This window comes from Vulpes lagopus, chromosome 6, assembly GCF_018345385.1.
Source record: "Vulpes lagopus strain Blue_001 chromosome 6, ASM1834538v1, whole genome shotgun sequence".
Lineage (NCBI taxonomy): Eukaryota > Metazoa > Chordata > Mammalia > Carnivora > Canidae > Vulpes > Vulpes lagopus.
The window spans coordinates 11,397,837-11,404,072 of record NC_054829.1 but is presented as its reverse complement, the minus strand read 5'-3'; positions in this window follow the sequence as shown (position 1 = coordinate 11,404,072).

Here is a 6,236-nt window from a genome sequence, read left to right as displayed (position 1 = left end):
ATTCTTGATTTTGCCTCTTGGCCTACAAAGCCTACAGTGTTTACTATCTGGCCCCTTACAGAAAAATGTTGCCAACCTCTGGCATAACCAGTGCCTTAAAAAAGTCATGGAGTCTAATTATTTTAGTACATACTCTATCACCAATAAAAGTTTGGGCATGCACGTCCTGTATGTATAAATTATTTAATATTTATTGTGTCCAACATTACTAATGTATGCAAGCAGCCTGGTCAGGGCTATAACTATAGTTAGAGCTAGTAAGTCAAACTGCCTGAGTTTGAATCCCAGACCTGCCACTCACTAACTTTATGACGTTAGACAAATTTCCTAGCCCTTGTGCCTCATTTCCTCCTCTGAAAGATGGGGATAAAAATAATACCTGTTTTATTGGATTGTTGCAAGAATCAAATCAGTGAATATATGTAAAGTGCTTGGAATAATCCCTGAAAATATCGTTAAAGGCTAACTAGGAGTTATTAACGACGGTACAAATATTGAGTTATAATTTGTGCACAGCAGATAAGAATTTAAAACAAGGGAACGGTAATAGAAATCCTAAACTTTTCCTCTGGCATGCTCATGCAATCGCTCCCATCACCCCTGGGGTGTGCACAGAACAGACCATGGGCGATTAGGGGCACGTGTGGCAGAGAGACTAATAATTAGGAGACAATTCATGGAGTCTCAGAGACAGCATGGCCTGACTTTGCAGCTGGCTGACATGGGAGCAGAGAAACAGAGTGAGAGTGGCCCCGATCAAATGCATCTTGCAATATCCCCTTTATTTTTTATTTTTTACAGTTCTATTTCCAATTGTTGGTTTTCTTTATTTTCCCTTTGGCCCCCTGCTCATTTCTTTAAGACCTTGACTTTTATAACTTGACTGAATTCTCTCTTTTCTAGACGTAAGACTCTAAATCCCCTTTTAAGTCCGGTCTTGCCACCACCTAAGAAGCCATCCACGCTAGCTTGGTGGGAAGTTTTCCCCTCCATTCAGCAGTTGTTCTTGCCAGGCAGCTTTCCTTGGCCAGGGTTACTTTACGGAGGTCATAAACTCAAATCTCACGCGGGCCTCCCCTCAGGAAGCTCACGGCAAGAGGAGACAGACGTGGGAACAAGCGTGTGCAGCGGTGACCTGGAGGTTCTGATAGGAGCCTAGTGGAGGTGAGGAGGGGTGAGAGCTGGAGAGCCCCCGAGGAGGGGCAGGGGAGGAACTTCATGGGTCGGCCCCTGCTGGGAGGTGTGTGAGTGCAGGTGAGGCCTGAAGAGGGCATGCCAGGCGACAGAGCCGCAAGAGCAAAACCCAAAGGGCACGACACAGCCCAGGAGGCACCAGGAACTGCCAGTGACCAGAGTCAGGAGGCCACAGGCCCGAGAGAGAGTCACACGCCAGGCCATGAGGATGCGGCAACCCCGCAAGAGCTGGGAAAGCCTGATGGCAGAGTAAAATAAGCTGCTTTTTAATAACATCCTGCAAAACAGACCCCGCTTGTCAGGTCTTTCTGGTGCAGTCAACGTTGGTGGGCTTTAGAAAACAAAGCTGTTTTGTCTTAATTGTTCTTAAAGGCAGTATCAATGCCAACAAAGGCTACTTTGGATCATGAGCCAGTGAACAATTAAATTGTGCTCCCCCTCAAAAGCTGAACCTAATAACCTTGACCTTACACTTACTTTCAAGGGATTTGGTCATCTGCTTTTTTTTTTTTTTTTTAATAAGATTTTACTTATTTATTCATGAGAGACAGAGAGAAAGGCAGAGACACAAGCAGAGGGAGAAGCAGGCTCCATGCAGGGAGCCCGATGTGGGACTCGATCCCCAGACCCCGGGTGACACCCTGAGCTAAAGGCAGACTGTCAACCCCTGAGCCACCCAGGTGCCCCAGTCATTTGCTTTTATCTTGGAAATAGAAATTTGTGGTTTCAGAACCTAATTTTTCCCAGAGAGGTCACAGTAGGGGAGAAGGAAACACGGCCCCTCCAGCGGGTCTCCTCCTTAGAGCCCTGCCCTCCCCTCCCCTCTCCCCTCCCCTTCCCTCTTTCCTTTCCAGTCTCTCATTTGTTCAAGGACTGGTCCCTCTGTGTTTCTGTGGACGAGCCTGTGCCTCTTTTTGAAAATGCTAGGTTGACCTCAACAACTAGGATTAAAGTGGCACTTGTCAGAAAAGAAGATAGTCTTGTACCCGGGAGGATGCGGCAGCCCCAAATAAGCCACGGCTCTGCCACACTGCAGTTTTGGGGTTTGGGACATTTTTGGGTTTCGGTTTTTGGTCTTTAAAGTATTCCATGTTTCCTGAGGAAAACTGGGAAGTACAGAGGAGTAATAAAGAAATGGGGGAAAGCAACCTTCTCTCCAAATACGTGGGGGAAACCTCTGCTGTTTTGGGACACTTTTCTCCTAATATTTTTATCCTAGGTTTTTAATTCTTTTAAAAAAAAAAATTTAAGATTTTTTTTTTAAGTGATCTCTACACCCAGCATGGGACTCCAGCTTACAACCCTAAGATCAAGAGTCACACGCTCTATCGACTGAGTCCACCAGATGCCCCTCGGTTTTTTATTTTTAACATCCCTGGGAATCATACTAAGCACAAAAGTATATCCTGCCTTTTTTTTTTTAAGATTTTATTTATTTATTCATGAGAGACACAGAAAGAGAGAGAGAGAGAGGCAGAGACACAGGCAGGCTCCATGCAGGGAGCCTGATGTGGGACTCAATCCCGGGTCTCCAGGATCAGGCCCTGGGCTGAAGGCAGCGCTAAACCGCTGCTCCACCAGGCTGCCCTGTCCTGCCTTTTTTTTATTGTAACGTTGTTATAAGCGTCCCCTCCATGTCAGTAAGATCTCTCGGTGAACAGGACTCCTAATGGCTGTCCACAGTGTGGATACATATTAGCACCCTAACGAATCACCAGCTAATAAACTTTTGAGTTCTTTAGAATATTTTACAATTAAAAACAACATTGTGGTGAAGAGCCTTCTGCAAAAACAAGGGGGGGGGGAAATATTTGTGCTTCATATGATTGCACTGGTATAGATTCAAAGACGTTTGAATTTTTTTTTTACCACTTTTAAAAGTCGTAAAACTATATAAAACATAATACATATTATTTTAACCATTTGTCAGTGTGCTATTCAATGGCTTAAATCTTTTAAAAAATATTTTATTTATTTATTAATGAGAGACACAGAGAGAGAGAGAGGGGCAGAGACACAGGCAGAGGGAGAAGTAGGCTCCCTGCAAGAAGCCGGATGCGGAACTCGATCCCAGGACTCTGGGATCACGCCCAGAGTCAAAGGCAGGCACTCAACCACTGAGCCACCCAGGTGTCCCACAGTGGCTTAAATCTTTTCTATATCTGTACCCAAAACACTTCATCATCCTGGACACAAACTGTACCCATTCTATGGTACCCCCCTCGCCGCCCCCCCACCACTCGGACCCTCTACTCCATTTTCTATCTTTGTGAGTTTGTCTTCTGGGGGCTTCATATAAGTGGAATCATATGATAATCTCCCTTCTGTGACTGGCTTACTTCACTTAGGGTGAAGTTTTCAAGGGCCATCCCATACATTTTCATTCTGTTCCTATTGAGGAGGGATGTTCCATTGCCCATAAATACCACACATTTCATTTATCCATTTATCTGTTGATAAGCATGTAGGCTGTTTCCCCCTTTGACTGTTGTGAGCAATACTCTTGTGCGTGTTAGTGTCTGGGCATCTGAGTGCCTGCTTTCAATTCTTTTATATACCTGGAAATAGATGATTCTATGTTTAACTTTTTGAGGAACCTCATACCATTTTATAGGGACCCAACTGGAAATTACTGATGAGGGACACCTGGGTGGCTCAGTAGTTGAGCGTCTGCCTTCGGCTCAGGGTGTGATCCTGGGGTCCTGGGATCAAGTCCTGCATCAGGCTCCCCATAGGGAGCCTGCTTCTCCCTCTGCCTGTGTCTCCTCCTCTCTCTGTGTGCCTCTCATGAATAAATAAATAAAATCTTAAAAAAAAAATTACCGGGGAGATTTATATGTTACTTAGACAAAAGTGACTGGAGGACGGAACTCCAATTAGCACATACACCAAGTCCTTGGTCAGTCCATCAAAATTTGGTGAATGTTTACATTTATATGTTTTAAGTTAAAAGAAATGTTTAGAGAAGGGGTTGCCATTTTTAATGATTTTCTCCATTTTACCCAGCCGGTCCCAAATTCACATAAAAAGCCTTCAATTATAAATGTGAAACCAGGGCAGCCTGGTTGGCTCAGCAGTTTAGCACCGCCTTCAGCCCAGGGCCTGACCCTGGAGTCCCGGGATCCAGTCCCACATCCGGCTCCCTGCATGGAGCCTACTTCTCCCTCTGCCTGTGTCTCTGCCTCTCTCTCTTTGTGTGTCTCCCATGAATAAATAAATAAAATCTTAAAAAAAAAAAAGTGAAACCAGTGCAAAAGGAGAGTCATGGTGAAATATAGACATGCTTTTAAACTTTAGGAAAATGATCAACAGATATATGAGTACCTTTTGTGCGCTTCATGCAGTATTCATCCTTCTGAGAAATACAAAGAAGTCTAGAGAAATTGTGATTTATTTTTTCACTCACTAATTCAAAAGCATTTACTTAGAAAGCACTATGCTAGGTAAAGCCCTGCTCTATGTTCTATAAGTGCCATGTCAACTAAGCCAAGGGAATTGTTCAAGAAAAAAAAACAGGAGGCACATTCCACAGCTACAGAATATTAACTTTCAAATGACTAAACAGCAAGTAATAGGCATTTATAAACTATAACAGTCCTTTAGGGCCTCAGGTCTGGGCCTACAGAACTCCTCCAAAGGTTGGAAGATTTTAGCTGGTGTGGTAGTTTCCGTTTGCTGTTGTAATCCGTTGCCATGTATTTTGTGGCTTAAAATGACACACATTTCTTATCTTACAGTTCCAGAAGTCAGAAGTCTGAGATCAGTCTTATGGGCTCAAATCAAGATGTTGGCAAAGCTCTGTTCCTTCCGGAGCCAATTAGGGCAAGTCTGTTTCCTTGTCCTTTCCAGATGCTAAACGCCATCTGCATTCCTTGGCCCACAGCCTCTTCCTCCAGCCTTCTAAAGACTGTCCCTCCAAGCTTTAATCCCATTGTTACATCTCATCTCTTCTCCATGACCCTCTTTAGAAGGACCTTGTGATTTACATTGGGCCTGCCTGGAAAAATCTGGGATAATCTCCCTATCTCAAGATTCCTTTTTTTTTTTTTTTTTTTTTAGATAGAGAAGGAGAGAGAGGGAAAGAGAGGGAGCCTGAGCAAGGAGAGGGGCAGAGGGAGAAGCAGACTCCCAGTGAGCGGGGAGCCCGGTGCAGGACAGGTAGGACTCAATCCCAGGACCCCAGGGTCATGACATGAGCTGAAAGCAGATGCCTAACTAGCTGAGCCACTCAGGCACCCGCCCCATCTCAAGATTCTTAATCTCATCTTCAAAGTCCCAGTCATGTTTGGGAATAACCTATTCACAGGTGACAGCAATTAGATCATGGACATCTTTGGGGGCCATTATTCAGCCTACCACAGCTGGGTAGGATTTGGAAAAGCAGGAAAGAGGGAAATTGTGCTAGAAAGAGCATATGAAGGGTATTTGTTAGTTTGACTACCAGCATGCAAACACCTTTTCATATTTGAGAAGAATTCCAACATAAAATGTGAGACAAGCAACCCTCTTCCCATGAAAGAGGTACATAACCTAGGTGTGGCCCTTGTGATGCTCCCACTCACCAAAATTGCTTTGCTCTCACTAATTGTTCTTGGCCTTGCATGTAGGGACTTTCTAAGAAACAGCCACATGGAGCTTGTTACTGTGGTCACTTCGGGGACACTTAGGAACCAAATGCCCCTCATCACATCCTTATGAGGGGAAAAGTTTCTTAGTCTCAATACCAGGGAAACCTGCAATCCTTTTGAGCATATGACCTACATTTGACTTATTGAGGTTGTGATTCCTGTAATTCAACATCTCCCAGTTCTCAACATGGAACCCTGGTATTCTGTAAGATTGAGGCCAGATCTTACAGGTTTGACAGTGCCAATTAATCACCCCCTCTTCTCCTCAGTGTTGGAAACTGGGTTAAGGCAGACTTAAGTATCCCAGTGAAGTTCATGTTTGGTGTAGACCCATCATCCCCAACACAGGCTTTTGATTGACTTTGTTGGAGATACAGGTACAAGTCTTTCATTCTTACAATCCTAAATCTTATG